The 18,077-nt window shown below is 46.9% G+C and overlaps 1 protein-coding gene across 1 annotated transcript in view; it reads left to right on the top strand.

Moving 5' to 3' along the window:
- Positions 1–750: 750 nt before the first annotated feature.
- The window catches only part of LOC119376094 (uncharacterized), a 114,122-nt gene continuing 96,795 nt past the window's right edge, over positions 751–18,077 (top strand). The window contains 1 exon segment of the mRNA XM_049410904.1: positions 751–1,060. The gene's annotated coding sequence lies outside the window, so the exon portion shown is untranslated.

The raw sequence follows: 18,077 nt of genomic DNA, 5'->3' as shown, positions 1-18,077 counted from the left end.
TCACAGTTTATTCTAAGGAAGCCAGATGCTTGACGTCGCAAGTTTCAGCAAGTTTCATGTAGCCGATGTGGTAAAAATATAAAAAAAAAACTTTTGAGAACAGTAACGTCACGCTTACATGCAGATTCTGAGGTTTTGGTGCGAAATTCAGAAATGAAATTTTACCCTGAATTTACTCTCCTGACATTTTTGCCCCTTTAGGGATAAGAGAATAAATATATATATCGGTGCTTCCAGAGGCGCCAGTTACGGGAGGGGGGTGAAAGCGCTTGCCCTCCCCCCTCCCTTAACAGCGTGGTCTTGCTGTTCGGGCATGCGTAGCACCGCCGTTCTCTGACCATAAGTATCTCCCTTTTATACTGTGTGTGAAAACAAAAATCGTTGTAGCTGTCCAGACTGAAACTACATTTTGTAAATATTAGCGTTACGCGTGCGCACCTGACACGAATTTCTTGGTGAGTAGTGAATTTTGATCCCCAAGGAAACTTCGGGTAGTTGCTCGGTGCCATCGTGGAGCACGCGTAAAGTGCATGTCATGTCACCGATGCTTCGCAGCATGTTTTCAGGGTGTCAGCGCCCTGGGTGTCACAGTGGTCGAGCGCGCGGAGTGGCAACCACCCGTAAGAAAGCGGCGGTGCGCTTGCCAGCGTCACGTGGCCCGACCAGGCCCGACGTCACCACGCGGCGGCGGCGGCGTCGAGCGGCGGCGGGCCGCGTCCCGGCATTGCACGACTGCACTCGTGGCCTGCTGCTTGCGAGCGCAGGCTGTTGTTGCCGCCGCAACGTGATCGGCCGCCAGTGCGTTTATCAGGCGCGGCTAGCGCGCCCATATCGCTCAACGCGGTGCGCGCGGCTTCGTACCGCTTTCGGTCCAGACTGAGCGCCGCTGGCGTTGGGCGCCCCACACTCTACCACGCGCGCGCAGCGGGCTTCCCCGAGTGCCGGTGTTGAGCTTCGCACGTGGACGCAGCCGTGTTGACATCCCAGCCGCCGCGTCGTCCTCAGGGATTACCGCCGTCGTGACCGAGGAGGAAGGCCTCCGAACCTTCAGGCCGGCCAGGTGAGGCCGAAAAGAACTTTGGCTAGAACCCCATGTGTCAAGTCCCTCGGAAAAGTAAGGACGACAAAAGCAGAAGAGATACGCTGGGCGTGCCTCTTGTTCTTTTTCTCGTTGATTCGACGAGGTTCACTCGAATTTTTGGGCCTTGATTCGACGAGGTCTCGAATGTTTCTGGAAAGTGTCGTCACCACAACCACTGCTTGTCACCGTGGCTCGAGGCATCCTACCAGAAATATCGCCGCGAGCCACGGTTCTCGCAGCGTCCTGCAAACGTTTTCGCCGGAAGAAAATTTTTCCGATTGTCTTGGCAAACGGCCGCAGTTCCCAAAAGCGCGTGTGCCTTGCTTTTTTTTTTTTTGTTCTCCAGTGAAAACGAACTCAGTTTCACTTTACCAAAAGCAGCAGGGCTAACACATTCGAGTCAATCGTCCGAATAGCAGCGAACCGCGTGACTCGGCTTTTCGATCTCCGGGTGATACGATATCGCGCTTACTCGCGCATACCCATCGCTGAAAGGCCATCAGCTGTTTGCCGTGCGCTTCAAGTAACTTTTTCTTTCCTTGCTTTTCTTGTGCACTATTGTTCGATTGAGAACCCGGGTAGATCACGATCGGGCTTCCTGGGATTCCATTCCAGGTCTGCAACTACATGTGTAGCGAAGGCTTAGTCAGGGAGGGGGGGGATCAGCAATAAAGGCGAACATATATGCGTGCGAACTGCCCATTTGGGTTGGTGTGCCCCGCTTGAGCAAATGGGGGCGTTTATTAGGTGTAACTACTGAAGCCATTCTAAGTTTTAGAGCTTAGAATAGCTTCAGTAGAATGGCTTAGAATTTTGTGCCATTCTAAGCCTTAGAGCTTAGAATGGCACACAATTGAGCTATTTATTAGGAAGTCATCGTAGAGGAAAATAGAGCGTGTAGATACGGACTCAAAAGAAGGAAAAACGGACAACACAAATGCCGTGGCGTTTGTGTTGTTTTTTCTTGTGTCATGTTTGCATGCATCACTTTCTTCCACGGCGGATTAGAGCACTGCACGAGCGCAGCGCGTGTAAGACATGAAGGCTGTCACCTGTAATTTCACGTAAGCTTACGTTATTTTCGACAAAATCAGCGCGAGATTAACATAATAAAATCCAGCATATACACTTTCTACTCAGTTTGACACCTCAAATCCCGATTTGAGCGCGCGGCGTGCTTAATCCATAGCATATAGTATTCGGTATAAGGAATAAACAATGTTCTGAACGTATCCGCTCACTGGCCGTAACATGCACGAACACAAGGCACACTGAAGTGAAACGCTAAATAATTATACCGACATATTATTATTTGAGAACTCTATGGTTAATTTCTCCATCATAGGTTCATTGTTGAATTTCGCGCCAAAACACCGGCGCGTGAATTTTAGTGTGACGTCACGGATTTCTTTTTTTCGTATTTTGGCCAAACTGCCTCAATTAAATTTCCTGTAACTACAACAGTACACAATGTAATTCATTTTTTGTCTGTAAAATATGAAGGCTCTCACAGACGCTGTCAAAATCTGTGACGTCACGACGAGTCTGTGCGGGGAAACTCAAGGGCGGCGTCGCCCCATGTGTTTTATTTTTGCTCATTTTATGGCTTGTCGAGCGTCTTCTCGTGGTAAGAGTCGTGCCTCCAGCATTGTGATAGGGTAATTTACTAATATACAAAAAAATCATTTTTTTTCTTTAGTGTCCCTATTTCAAGGGACCAGGACACGGTCGTCCCAAGATTTGTGGTTTTCAGCGAAGACTAGAAGTAGAGGGTCTATTATGCCTACACAGATTTCAAAAGTGGGCCGTAAAAGAATATTTCAGTGCAAAACAAGCTCTAGAAGTCGCCGGCTGTAATCCCCGCCCACCGCCGGCGACCGCCATTTTGCGATGGCGCGTGTGACGTCATGTGCAGCTCGGAACGGAGCTGTCGTCTTCAACCAATGTTTGAGCCGCTGCAAATCGTTCAATTTCAGTGCCAAGCTGAAGAAAGCTCAAATATCTCGATATCATGTGCAGCTGACCACGGAACAATATTGTTTGCCGCAATGCAGACGCTTGCACAGCTAGCTGCTTGTTACGTCACGGCTCGCGAGTGCACCAGTGTTGCCTGACTCTCGGGCCGCTCAGTTGTTTAAAAAAATATTCGATTATATATGAAGTTCCCGACCAAATGCGCTAAAATTTCGCCAGCTTATTTGTGAATGCATAAGGATTAATCCGCATAACGCAGATTATGATCGAAGATTGGGTGTCCATGGCCCCTTTAATGTCATCGTGCTAAAGCTATCGTCTGAGCGGTAAAAACAACCGTTAGCAACGGTCCCACGAATCTCAGGCCCGTGGTCTGGACCATGTTTTGTCTGCGTTGTGTTAAAAACTGAATCCTCTTCTCTCTTTCTCTTTTTTGTTTTCTGGAAAGGTTTTCTGGATATTGTTTTCAGCGGCTGTAGTCAAAGGAGGTTGTATCAAGGGAGGTACATGAGAAGGCTCACAGTTCTTCCTGTCACCATCACCATAGTTAATCACTTTTTTCTCCTTTTCCCCTACGCAGGGTAGCACGACAGAGCGTACTGTAGCTCAGGCCGACCTCTACGACTTCTAATAAATTTTCTTTCTCCCTCACTTGCATTTGAGAATGTCATTAACCTTCTTCCATATTCTTTTCTCTCTTTTTTTTTTGGCACTCAGCAAAATAAAAGCGAAGAGTGATAAACGTGTCATCTCGAAAATGTATGCACCTCGGGCGCAGCATATCGACACAGTCATTCTGCCTCTGGCTGTATATAGACGAAGACATAGCATTGATATTCTCGCGGCGTTTCCCTCCCACATTCTGGATACGCGCTAACCGTGTTTCTGGCGCTACGTTGAGTCCCGGAGGGCGCAGAATTGAGAAAACATAAAAACTTATTCGAGAATGATATTTTTGTGAGCTCGTGGAGAACCGGGAGTGAAATGCATGGCCGTCAACGACGAACTCGCTACGCCCCTCTACTGTTCGTTCTCGGGTTTTCATCTCTGGTTTATTTTCTTGAACGGCCTGCTTCAGAGGCAAACGTTCTATTCTTCGGACTCATCAGGTGTCGCAAGATTTTTCGACATAACCAATTCCAACAATGCTGCAACGGGTGCTAGTTGGCATGGGTTCGTCTTTTAACGCGTTACAATGTGTTGACTAGGACCACAGGAACAAAAGACGCACGCGCATTTCACTCTCTGTGTGTTGTTATTATATCCAATGATATAATGTGGTCCGCACATTGGACTAATCTCGAGCGCTTCCTGGACAATCGGCGACAGTCTGCCCATTGTCGGTGTGTGATGGCAATTTTTTTGTAGGTCTTCAACATCGTCAATTAATGTTACTTAGCTATGGCACGTGGCAAGATCAACCGGCGCCGAGTGAGCGACACATCCGGTTGAATGAAACCTGCATCCAGAACTCCCTTCTAAAGATTCGTTACGCTTGAATTATTTTGTCGCATTTATAATTTCAGAGCTTGTGTTGCGGATTCGAATCCAATTACGTCGGTCCACCGCTCCGAGCCTTCTCTTTAAATATAGCTCAATTCTTCAATATAGCTCTCGCGATCATAATCGAAAATATACGCTCGGGAGTGCTTTTTCCAAAATTACAGAGATAAGGAAACAGTGTTTTGTGAGTTTAAAGCTTTTTCTCAACTAAGGAATGTCAGGACTAGGAAATGCCTCTGAGCGGGTAAAAAAAAGTAACATTTGTGCATCACATTTTAACTCCTAGCGTCTCCACTTGACAGCTGTCAGAGACGTGCATAGTGTATTGCCTCATCAGCAACGCTAATCATTATATAGGTGCTTCAGTGCTGTATTTTTTGTTCGTTCGTTATGTTCGGTCGAGCCGCCCGCAGATTGTGTAGCGATTTCGTCAAGCGGTCTATGTGCCTGTACTCCAGATGGCGCATGCGCTGTGCATATTAAGAGTGCTCAAATTTGGGCCACGATTTGCTGCAACGTTTGTGCTGGCAAGAATATGTGAATTTGAATGTTCCTCGAGATGGCGCTGTACTGGAATCGGCGAGAGATTTTTTTCTCTTCTGTACAAGCTGCGAAGTTGCAGATCGCGTATCCGAAGTAATTGTATCGGTGATCGAAACGGCAGGTGGCTAATTGCCGGGGCTGGGACCCATCCCAGCTCGACCCTCGTCTCCTATCAGCAGCGTTTTCATAATTTTATTTTTTTGATGAACAATTCAGAAACAGCCAAAACATTCAATTGTGATACGCTTCTTCAGCGTGAAGTACAAGTTGCGTCAATATCTGCGCTAAACTTGTGCAAAATGTTGCCTTCAGGCGATGAGCAACAACCTTGCACAAATGCTTCGCTGCTTCCGTGAGGGGCGGCACATCATTAAACGCTTGCCCAATGGCGCGAGTGAGTCCCACATAAAAGGCTAAAGGCATATCGGCCGAACTTGCGTAGTCGCGTAGCCAGAGGAAGTGATGAAACTATATGGCGTTGTGTCCGCAGTCATCCGAAGCATGTCATTTGTGATTAAAACTTTTTCATTCCCGCCTCCACCTCATATTCCCGGACGTGTACACTACCCCCAACTGCCGGTGCTGTGGCACTCACCCGGCGACGCTTTCGCATATGCTGTGTGAGTGCCCGGCACAGTACACACACACTAACACCACGACCCTTTCGTCGAGGCTGCGCGAGGCTCTGCGGAGCTCCGCTCTTGACGAACAAACCTGGGCGACCCAGCACGCCCGCGAGGCGGCGTTGAGGCAAGCCCTTGACGTCCCCTCATGGGAGGCCTAGGCCCGGCCACTTAAACCTGCTGGTTTCCCTTAATAAAGTTTATTCCTCCTCCCCCTCCCGCGATTTAAGGGGGCCAAAAGTAACTGAGTGAAACTTCTTTACGTGTAACCGTTTGTAAATTTGCTTCAGCTCTGCAATTGCGTTCTTCCCCGCCCCGCACGCGCTTGCCCTTTAAGAGCTACCAGGTGTGCCACGTAACATGTGCCAAAATTTTAAACGTGGTAGAGCCACTTAGCTGGACAAAACCAATCTAATGTTGTTTGCCGTCGCTTGGAGTAAGTAAGGCTGTATTTTTTGTGCTTCGTTTAAGTAAAAAAATAGTTAATGCTATAACTTATCAACTTTCCTAATATATGTAATAATGAGTTTCCTAAGAGTGTCAATGAGCAAATTCTAGGCCATTGTGAAAAAAAACAATAAAGTGTTGCGCAATGCGTGACACATAGTTTTTGCCAAGTCTGAAAGACAGCCTCAAAAATAAAACTGGAACATAACATGGTGTGTGTGTGTGTGTGTGTGTGTGTGGGTCCCTCCCCCACTGAGAAATTTTTGGGGGGCGGAGCCCCCCCCCCCCCCCCCACTTTCGACAGTGGTTATTGTCGGCTGCAGACTGGGAAACTATCAAGTCAGGCAAAGTTTTACTTGAACGCAGCAATAGCGTAATTTTGGAATAAAATTTGTCCTACGATTCTGCTGTGACGACTGTCCTCCGTGTGTCATGACCACGCACTGTAGGCTACATGCGGTGCGGGCTGCCTATTCCACGCTTGCGCGCCCGGCGCTCGAGCATTGCAGATGAGGCTATCGCTCAGCAGGGGCTCTATAACCTTACAGCAATCTGTCATGATTTTACTTTGCCCTGCCTGGCCTGAAATTTAAGTAATCCGCGACGGAAATATGGGCGGGAACCAGTAAACGTTTTATAGCCCAATCAAACGCTCTCCTTTCCCAGGAAATTCTGTTTGTTTCTTTGAAAACGAATAGCATCACCACTGCTCCATGTTCAAGCTGTTGTGAGTTGATGAGTGTGCAGAAGTGTCCAGTATTTTAGTTGTGCCTATCCAGGACAGCTAAAATAGATTCCCACTTTAGTCTCCCATTAGCCTGCTTCACTTGGCTTATCATATGGTAGCCTGCAGCGATCGTGGCGGCTTGTAACAAGGCACTGGACTCGAGCACATTGAGAAGCCCAGCTTACAAGTTTGCCCCGTTACTTGATCTACCTCACCAGGGAGATGATCAGCGTCCACGGTTTTCTGGACTAAGAAGGCTGCCTACCTGCAAAGGATTGTGTCTGTTCCTAATAATGCTTATTTCTCTCTCTACCTCTTTGTCAGCAACGATGCGTTCACAGAGAGTTGTACACGCGCAAAAACAGCTCAACATCGTTATATTACAACTGAAAGTATCTATTATACACATATGAATCCATCTCGCCCGCTGCTATAAGCAGCCGCTGCCAATGTGATTGCCGAGCAGCCTTCTTAAATTGCGTTCAGAAAGAGACACTGTCTGGCTATTCCGAAAAAAAAAAAAGAGAGTTATTGTTCAGCACAGTAATGTGCTGCTTATTGTGCACACTTCATTTTAACGCCGCGAGTTTTCGCAGACATTGTGACGTCGCGTAACAAGGAGATTTTATGGCACCTTGAAAAATTTTGACGAATAGCGAAGAACCAATGACAAACAATACGCCGTATTGAAAATAGTTCATTATTTTTTTTTACGCAGTCATGCGTACGTGGCAATTACGCGGTGGATCACTTACGCGTCATTTGTTGCGTCGTTTTACGAGCAGCTGCTGTGAGCATGACCCAGAAAATTTCGACCAATCATTAACAGCTAACGACCTACACGGAAGGAAACAATGTGGGGTAGTTTAACGTTATAATCGCCCACATTGTAGGAGGGCAAGGAACGACACCTAGTATATAAATTCGTAGTCATTTATAATTTTATAACTATATACAACCAGCTCAATGTGGTTTGCTTAAGTATTAATCGACTGAAATTGGTCTTCTTCTTAAGAAAGACTTGATATTAGAGGGCTCTAACAGTAAAGAAATGGGCACTCGGCTTATCCTGAAGACTTCTACGAAGTGCCTTGCTTTGTCAGCTACATGTTTTGTTTAATAAGTGAGAAATTAAGGTACTAGAGTCGCAGAAGGTTCTTCATATTCATCTTATCTACAACGCGAAACTAAGACTGTGAATTTTGCTGATGCAATGCTCAGATGATCAGGTTAAATTTGGGTGCACTGTTGAAACTTCACGGTAATATTTCCAATATGTTATTAAACACTGCTGTGTTGTCGCGGTATAGGGAGGCCCAGCCTGTACAATCTTTGTGCAGATGTTTCCTTGATTTAAAACAAACAGTTCTGAAGAGCAAGTCATCTGATCAGCTCTATGAATGTAAAAATCACCTCAAATCACACACATATATATATATATATATATATATACGGCGGACAGAGTGAACGACGCCACCCCCCCCCCCCCTCCACTCGCGAACGGGTTGTTACGCCACTGACTACAATCCACATATGTCATTGTGTGCCGCAAGGTCATGGGTATAAAAGTTTGCGAAACTTCGTTAATTTGTTGAAATCTTCGTTCTGGTTGATCGTGAACATAACGTGCGCTTGTCAGGATTCAATAACTGGAATCGCACTACAACCCACGCAAGGTATCACAAAGAGACATTATTATCCACCCGCTTGAATAGCCGGAAACTACTAAGGAAATCCATGCGCATTTCTTGGGAAGAAAGCTTCCAAATTGAAAAAAATCGGCAGATCCCACGCAGTGTGGGAATCGATGTAATGCGAAGCAGCCAGCAAAGAGCTGCGTACATCGTCTTGTTTGTCATTGAGGCTAATGAAGTTATTCATATCGTGACATCTAGTTCGCCATATATCGCGAGACTGTCATACATGCATGCGTGTACAATCGGTATATGCCATGCTAATGAAACATATATTCTGCTACATATATAGGATGCGTGACCAGCTATTTATGTTCGGCACTCCTGTCATGCCATACCAATTTAGGTATATGTCCAGTTAACAAAGTGGCCGCGAGTGCACCATGAGCGTGGCGTCTAAATCATACCTACATGACATGCATGTCATGATTTTCATGTGAACTCCTGTTATTTGTGTTCGTCACACAGTCACGTCGCGAGATACCAATCTTGGTATATATCAAGATAGCGAAACGACCGCGAGCGCACCATGAGCGTGGCATGTAAATCATGCTGTACATGACATGCATGTCATGATTTTCATGTTAACTCCTGTTATTTGTGTTCGTCACACAGTCACGTCGCGAGATACCAATTTTCGTGTATATCAGGCTAGAGAAACGGCCGCCAGCGCACCATGAGCGTGGCACGTAAGTCATGCTATGCATGACATGCGTGTCATGATTTGCACGTTAGGACCTGTCACTAATGTTCGTCATACACTCTTGTCACGCTATACCAATTTTGGTATATAGCAAACTAACAAAACGGCCGCAAGAGCACCAAAACAGTGGCATATAAATCATGTCGTTCATGACATGGATATCATGATTTTCATGTTATGACCTGTCATTTATGTTCGCCATAAAGTCATGTTTCGCCATACCAATTTTGGTGTAAATCCTACTAACGAAACGGCCAGGAAAGCACAATGTCGTAGGCGGCTAGATAGATACGCTCAAAGTCGCAGAAGTTCGCTAAGAAATGCTTCGCATTTAAAAAAAGAAAAATTCGCCCAGAACCTACGTCCACCTCTTGGGCTCCCGAAGAACTCATTTGCCACGCCAAAAATTCTGTTACTTTCAAAAACTGTTACTGATAAATTGAAACACTTTGTATATACGTGGGCGTAACGTAAGTGGTGGCTAGTGAACTGAAATGCGGTCGAGGACGGCAAACGATTACGTGCATGAGGTGCAGAATTTTTGCAGTCATATATATATATATATATATATATATATATATATATATATATATACTATAGCAGTGCATCGACTGAGCTCAGAGAAGGGAGGGAGTATCTAAAGATAAGACGGTCAAAAGGTTCCTTCGTCCTGCAGTACACTGCATTAGGGTGATGGTAATTAAGATGATGGTGATGCCCTTTGAAGCCTTTGTGACGCTTAATGCAAGTAGTTTAATGGAATACATTTGCGTCTTCTACATTTAGGCTACATCTCACCTAGCGCAGCCGTCTATAATAATAGCGGGACCACTGGGCACCGATCAAGCCAATTGGTGCTCCGTCATCAGAAGCCCCAACGACGGGGATGAGCTTAGCCTGCCGGTCCCATCGTGGGAGGAGCCCACTGCGCGCTAGTCGCGTCTCTCAGGACCAACAATAAAGCTTTACCAAACAACGAACCACCACCACCGCCTTGGTATGGGTTCAATTCGCGGCCTGTGCGGCGCGGGTCTGTAACTGCAGTATGGAAAAAGAATTGTGTACCTATAGCGTTATGTTCACGTTAAGGAAACTGGGATCGCAAAATTTAATCGGAGCTCTGAACTACTTCCGCTCTCATATTTGTAGCTTTAGAACAATAATCAACATAGATAAGTAATCGAGCGTCCATGAAACTGTATTGTGTCGCGCAGGAAAGGAGGGCGTGTCAATTTAGAGCTATGTTGACTCCTTTGGAAAGCACGAACGCGCAGGCGCACATTATTCAAACAATACAGAAGTTCTTAAGCAAATGGAACTACGCCCTTCACAAGCGCACACAACCGAATCGTCAATAGTGAGTAATAGCTAAGCGGCTCAGCGGACCAGCGAGCCCAGCGCAAGAGCGGAGAGATCAGCGGAGCGCGAGAAGAAAGGAAGAGTAATAGCTAAGCGGCCTAGCGTCGCCCCGCTCGTTGAACGTAGAACGCACCTTGCGTTCCGCTGTGGAGTCAGTTGAGCGTAGCGTGAAGGTGCGTCCACTTGGTTTCGCCATCGTTTTGCAGCCAAGCTGACCGCGTCTCGACAAGACGCGCTTGCGAAAAACGCGAAATGTATGCAGTTCTCTGCACGTCTGTGAACACGCGATCAAATGTAATCTGTACGGAAAAGATGTCAAAGTAGCACCTATACCTTCTCAAGTTTATTGTGTCTTCTTGTCTCCAATTTCGAAATAAAAGATCAACACGAGCTTTCGATGATTTGAATCCACTTTAGGTCATCTCCAAATGCCCTCGTCTTCAGAGGTCTTCTTATGTTGAAAATCAACGCCGGGACTTTTTCGCCTGGAGCAGAGCGAGCGCTATAATGGCGGGTATCGCCGACAACATGCCGCTGCCGCTTGTGTTGGGGGTAGGCCTCTTGTCTCGCGAAAACGCTGGTCCGCTGGCCACGCTCCGCTGAGCAGAGGATACCAGCGGCTGAGCGGTCCGCTCCGTAAAAACGCTGATGGCCCCAGCGTGCCGCACATGCGCAGTTGGCATCTCCGCTCGTGCGCTGGGCCCGCTGGCCCGCTGAGGCGCTTAGCTATTACTCTCTAATATTTTTAACGCGAGAGCATTACTTGGCTTGATGTGCAACCCCGCTGTCATCAGAAAGCCGTGGCAGAAAAGCGTCACATAAATTATGTCATATTCGCTGCTATGCACGCTATGCACGTGGTTGTTCGAAAACCGAGCATTCGGAAAACGACCGTTCGAAAGCCGTACGTTGGCGGACGACTGACTAGATGGCGCCCATGTCCCTCGACAACGCCGCCCGAAACCCATGATCGTGGAACAAAACAACAGCGAACTGAAAAATCTGCACGACACGATTCGCGCGGCTCTGGAGAACACCATCTACGAGCTCAGCAACACTCCGTCGTAAAACTAAACTCTGCGTCATAACTCAGTGATAAGTAATGCTCTCACATTCACACATCTTTAAAGATTGCTTTGGTTAGCCGATGCTTTTTTTTTTATTATGCCTAATGTGTAAATAAATCTAATCAATCTGTTCAGTTGCTTGCACTGAAAAGTGCCGCAGTTTAGCGTGCTAGATGCGTAAACTGTCGCAGATTTTCTTATCTTCTGTATATTTGCTGCGCTTCAGTCACTCGCCGTGCACACACACTCTCGTCAAACAAAGCGGTATCATCATCGTCGGTGGTGCGGCTGATGGCGATACCGCCAGGGGCGTAGCCAAGGCGGGGGTTGGGGGGGTTCAAACCCCCCCGAAATTTTTCAATTTTGCTTGCGTATATAGGCACGCACACATACAAACGCACGCACGAACATACATAAACAGGGGCGTAGCCACGTTAGGGCACACCGGGCCCGTGCCCCCCCCGAAATTTTTTTTTGCCATAGCCTACAGAGCAGAAAATGACACTCGACCACATCTGCCTGCTCGTCACCACTACAGATCAAGGAGGTGCCCCCCCCGAAAAAAATTTCTCCCTACGCCCCTGTACATAAAGTATGGTTGTACCCCCCCCCCCCCCCCCCCGAAAAAAAACTTCTGGCTACGCCCCTGGATACCGCCTAATGCATCACTGACCATTCACTGACACTGTTTCGGTGGCATGACGTCGCGCCTGGCTTCTCTGGGGAATGCAAAGCCGGACTGCGTGTGTCCGAGAAATGGGGCTGACTACGGCCCCTTTAGCGACGTGCCGTTTGCAAAGCACTTAAGCGGCCCAGTTGGCACATGAAGCCGTGCCTGAAGCTTTCAAAGCGCGCCGGACTGAATCTTGGTCTCGGGTCAGACAGCGTTCTCTCACCTGTTGGAATAGATAATTGTTCGAGCTCTCCTTGACGCTCCTGCGCCATAATCGCAAACACTTGCCTTTTCACTGGCGCAAGTAATTAATTATCCTTTCGCTGCTGTTTCTTTCTTTTTATATTGATGAATGCCTATACATCCCAAGTCAAACGAGACGTGAAGTGATGGTGAGCAGTTTTAGGATATCTTGTTCTCGGAGCTTGGTAACTATAGCGTCTTGCGCAGCACTGCGATATACATGCTGAACATTCAAGCAACGCAAAGAAAAGCAGACAAAATGAATAACAAATGAACAGAACACAAGCGTTTCTTTGCGCTGTTTGAAATTTCATCATGTATCTGTACCAACTTGCCCAAACGTTTGCTCTTATGAACTGTGGCATACAGCTTTTCAGTCTTTTTGTGTAGTCTGAGAGTCGTGGAACGTGAATCTCGGGTCTTGTGTGCGCTAACTAAACACATGCACTTGCAACCACCGCATCTGTTCGCGGAGCGCGTTCTCGTGAGTGAGCAGACTTCAATGCATTCGTAGGCCACGCAGTGCGCTTGCCAAAAGTACTTCGAACGCCGAGGGTCTCGTGACCAAGAGGGCAAAGGCCCGACGCGTGTAGACGACTGATTGATATATGGACGGGTGTTCCCGTGGGGGTGTATGGCGCGTCGCCTGCAGTTGGCCGGTCCGCTTCGATTCTCATTAGCTGCCAAGTGTCTTCCCTTGAGGAACGACACAATAACAAATCTCTCGGATTCACTGCTCTTCGATGGTGCGGCGCAGGCGTCTGCTTTTTTTCTTCTTTCCCAGCTCGTTGCCGATTCGACGTGTAATTGTGCCTTATTGGGCTATCGGTAAACACTCCTTATACAATGATGTTTCACAAAACTGTGACACATCATCGTCGTTTGACAAACTTGCCCATTTATCAACATAACTGGTGGTAAACAAGTGGGCGTCCGTCGCGGCGGCTTAAAATGCAACGAGCGCGCAGCGAGCGAACGATAGATGAGAGGAAGAGACACATTTTTCTTTCTTTGGTCGGATGAGTAAACATTTGCGCGCGGTGCTAATGAGTTCGTTGTTTGCGTTTAGCTTACTAAGTATTCTACAAAACTGGCGCAGATGTTTATTGCATTGCTGAAACCGCATATAGGTGGTCGGCCACGCGTCGACCGAGTTGGACAAATAAAGGCCTTGTGCAATGAGCAGTTGCTTTCTTACTCTGTGCACTATGCTGGTTCCGACACGAAGAAGAAAAAAATACGAGGACGAACAACTACGTGCACGATGAGGCACACAAATAATGGTTATGGAATGCGCAGACAGTGTGTTCGATTACTTTTTTGCATGCGGGAAATTGTGCGTATATGACATACGGGCTGCTGCTTGAACACCAGGTTAGGAGAGCAAATACTTCTACAGGAATGCTTCAGCCGCCAGGGTATTTGACGGCGTACTGGGCCTGGTTCGGCTAGGGTGCCTCGATGCTTCTTCTCCCCCGCCGCTCCGTGGAGCGGCGGGGAAGGAGAGCACAGAGGCACCCTAGGTTTGGCTACAAAGTTGAGACGACGGTTTAAAATCACCTCTCAAGTACACTTTGCACACTCATGAGGGAATAGTTCGACCCCCCCCCCCCAAAAAAAAAAGCACAAATAAAAGAAAACGAGGGGGGAGGTGCCGTTAGTATGTTCAGCAACGACTTTCGCGCTTGGAAGACACCTTCACCGTACACTGTATCTTTTTGTACACGCCAGAGGGCTTTGAATGCCAAGGTTATTTCCGGCCTCCACCTATTTCACGCATACTGCGCAGCCTTGCGAAAGCGACGATTACTCATTTGTACCAGAAGCGGTTGCCTTATAGCCATTTCCTGTCCCGCTCGCGATAGCACGTCATCTAGACGTGGAGCGAGTGCACACATATGTCGCGTGACAGCAGCACGAAAGTTGAGCTGGCGTTATCTTTCTTTCGAGATTTCGGATGACGTCGAGTCCAAGTCGGGATGTGCTCGGGCTTACATAGACGCTGGGTTCTCCCTGCAGGCCATTCATTCTAATTCATTCCATACCTTTGGTGATCACGATCTGTGCGCAGTTCGACGTTAGACACGACTGGAACGTGCCTGAACCACCTGAACTCTCACAAGAGTACCTCGGAACGGCGAGCTTTCTCTACATTTCTCCTGTGAAAAACCGCCGTTATTTGTTCAGCGAGCGTCTATTCGCAGGGCTATGCAAATCGGTACCGAGGTGATTTCGCCAGCCAGTCTGCATCATTTATCCATGACTGGCAATGCCTTTGCCAGACAAAGGCCTGGTTTTTTTTAACTAAGTGAGGTTCCTCGTGGTCGGTGACATTGGTGTAGTTCCGACGTCTGCTTCAAACTCTCTAGGCGCATCACATTTCTTCGGAGCGGCTGTCGTCTTCCCAGACTTTAAAAACGACAGCGAAATGTGGCGGACCTTGCCAGATGAACTGCGGCGCTTGTTTCTTTGCCGGATATGCGGAAATGTTAACCACACATAAGAGCGCTCGAGCCGCGGCGGCTGCGGCTGTCGTTCAGTGCGCTTGTTGTCTGTGCTTGCGTAGACAACGAACATCACACCATCTTGACTACGTCTATCACTTTGTTTTCGCATTTTGTTTTAACGTGAACTTGGAAGATAAAATACTGAGCTGCATTTTTTTTTATCTACAGATGAATAACGGACCATTTTTGCCTGCGCTGTACGCCAACGCTTTTCGTTTTATTTTTGAGCAATATAACATGTATTTATTAGAACGCACGTCGTGTGGTGGAATATATTTCCTCTTTACGATAAGTTTGCAAGATGTTTCAGTCCAGCATTTCTTAACGAAAATTTTATTTCAACAATAACAATTGTTGGGGTTTCACGTCCCAAAACCATGATATGATTATGAGGATCGCCGTATGGGGAGGGCTCCGGAAATTTTTACCATCTGGTGTTCTTCAACGGGCACCTAAATATAAGTACACGAGCCTCATACATTTTCGCATCCATCGAAATGCGGCCGCCGCGGCCGGGATTCGATCCCGCGACCTTGGTTCAGCAGCCGAGCACCGTAACCGCTACACCACCGCGGCGGACAGCTACGATATCATGTGATGACGTCATTATGTCACGTTACGTCACGTGACGTCACACATTTTGGCAAACTGACGTCATCCGCGGCTGGGATTCGATCCCGCAACCTTCGGGCCAGCAGTCGAGCACATTGACCTCTGGACCACCGTGGCGAGTGAAAATTTTATTTCGTCGTTTTCATCACCCTGATGTGCCGTGAAATGGGAAATTGACAGCCATCCGTTTGTAGCACAGGGTTAAATTAAATCCGTACGGTTTTCTGAGAAAGAAAAATAGGCAGCTCCATGGATGACAATTTTCTCTGCCCTTCACCCGCCTTGTGGAATTCCGCAGAACTGATGCGCTGCATCCTGAATGTGTCTGCATTCGCGTCATTTTCGTATCCTTCCTCGGCCTGATTGGTGTGTTGAACCCTTGCGCTGCGATTTCAAGTTCACAAAATGCTCTAGAATATCGTTTGCGATCTTGAAAAACGCGACCATCATGACAACCAGATATTGTCTTGCTTTTGTTAGAAACTCCGAAATGTAACCTAACGGCCGTCACACGGTTGGTGCACTTTGGCCAACGATCACCCAGAATGTTCTGAAGTATTCGTTTGTAAAACGTCTTCGTCAACATGAGCATTGAAATTCCTCCGGACACGTTTCCCGACATTATCAGCAGCGGCGATGTTGCCTAGTGCATCAGCCGAGGTTTCAATACGAGCAGAAGCGTTTGCCAAAACGCGCAGTCACGCTTCTTTTTTGACTGTACATTTTTACTATAATAATATTTACGACGTGCTCTGCAGGGTTCGTGTGAGCTCTATCCTGTGTTATTGCGGAGGAGAGGAAGCTCTTCGTGATGTGTTCAGTGAAGATGTATCTGTTGTTATAATTTCATCCACTCTGCTACTTGCGACTGCGATTAAAAATTTATTAGCAGTTCGGTGGCCATTGCTTTCCGAAGATCTTCATGTTGATCTGAGCTTTGTAAAATATATTTCGCTTCGTCGCTGTCCCACTTGGTGTGCATGTTTAGAAATTTTTTACGAAGGGGGTGGAGGAGGGGGAGGGTGTTCAACTATTCTTTATACATGTCCATGCGTGCGTTTGTATGTGTGCGTGTATATATGCACACGCAACATTAAACAAAAAGTTCAGTGGGTTTGAAACCTTCAACCCCCCTGGCTACTCCAATGATGTTTAGACAAAATTAATGTCAGATTTACGAACATCTTCCGGCTATTGCGTACTTCAGAAGCAATAGCGCAATAAACGAACGCGAGACAAGATGAAGAAAGGACAAGCGCTTAAGTGACTGATGCTATTCTGCACCAGTCACTGCAGTTTCCGTCTGAAGGCGGCTTTCTGGCAGAGAGTCGACTTCGTATTTTGGATGTTCGGGTGCGAAAGGATGAGTTTCACTCTCATTTGAAAAGCCGCCTGTAAATATGCTCGCAATTTGTAGCACGATATTTCACTTCGTTTAAGCTATCCAAAAATCTTTTTAGATTTTCATTTGCCAGGATGGCTTCGTGGCCATTTTATGGGCGCACTGCGAACAGCTTTTCAGCAGGCACTATGAGATAGGCACTAGGAGGGAGCTGTTTTTTTTTTCTTTTTTTTTTTCGTTTACAACAGCGTTGTTACAAAACCGGTCACTTGATCGGGCCCCTTGAATGAATCAGAAACAGTCATTTCGCTATCTTGGCGTTTTGACATTGCGCGCTCGATATGAAGAACCCGCCGCACACCTCCCTGATGAAAACGTTCCGTGCTCAGACCGATTAATCCGTATTTTTATCGTTACGAACATTACGGAAGTTTCATGAGAATGGAACCGTAATGTCTCTCGTTTGAATGGCACGAAAAACGACATTTTTGGGAGCTGCATGTGGAATTATTCGGACATTTTTAACATTGCTTAGAAATTGTTTCATTTGCTGTATCATCGTGCATCTAAAATGGCATGGCGTGGTTCGTGCATATTGTTGCGCGAATGCGGAATAGCTATCGCCGACACTTCACCCTTTGTAGGTTTGCCGATATTTTTGACACGATGATGTAAAAACTGGCTGTGGTATATTGATATAAACAATAAAACAGAGTATAAAACAAATTTAATCAAAATCAAGCTAGTAGTTTATTGAAAAAAAAAAGTGGGACATATATGTCCCACTGACTCATGAGAGTGTTTTCAAAAAGTGGGAAAACATTGTCCCACCGACTCATGAAGGCACCATCTCGCAATTGCATCAACGGATATTTGGGATTAAACGGCCGAAGCAAGTGGCACAGGGTATCACTTCTCAAATTGTGCTGAGGAAAGTTGTGCGTACCTCATTTCCAGCAGTAGAACACCGCCTGCACCT

This window comes from Rhipicephalus sanguineus, chromosome 1 (assembly GCF_013339695.2).
Source record: "Rhipicephalus sanguineus isolate Rsan-2018 chromosome 1, BIME_Rsan_1.4, whole genome shotgun sequence".
Lineage (NCBI taxonomy): Eukaryota > Metazoa > Arthropoda > Arachnida > Ixodida > Ixodidae > Rhipicephalus > Rhipicephalus sanguineus.
The sequence above is the reverse complement of the archived record's forward strand: the minus strand, read 5'-3'. Positions and strand labels throughout refer to the sequence as shown.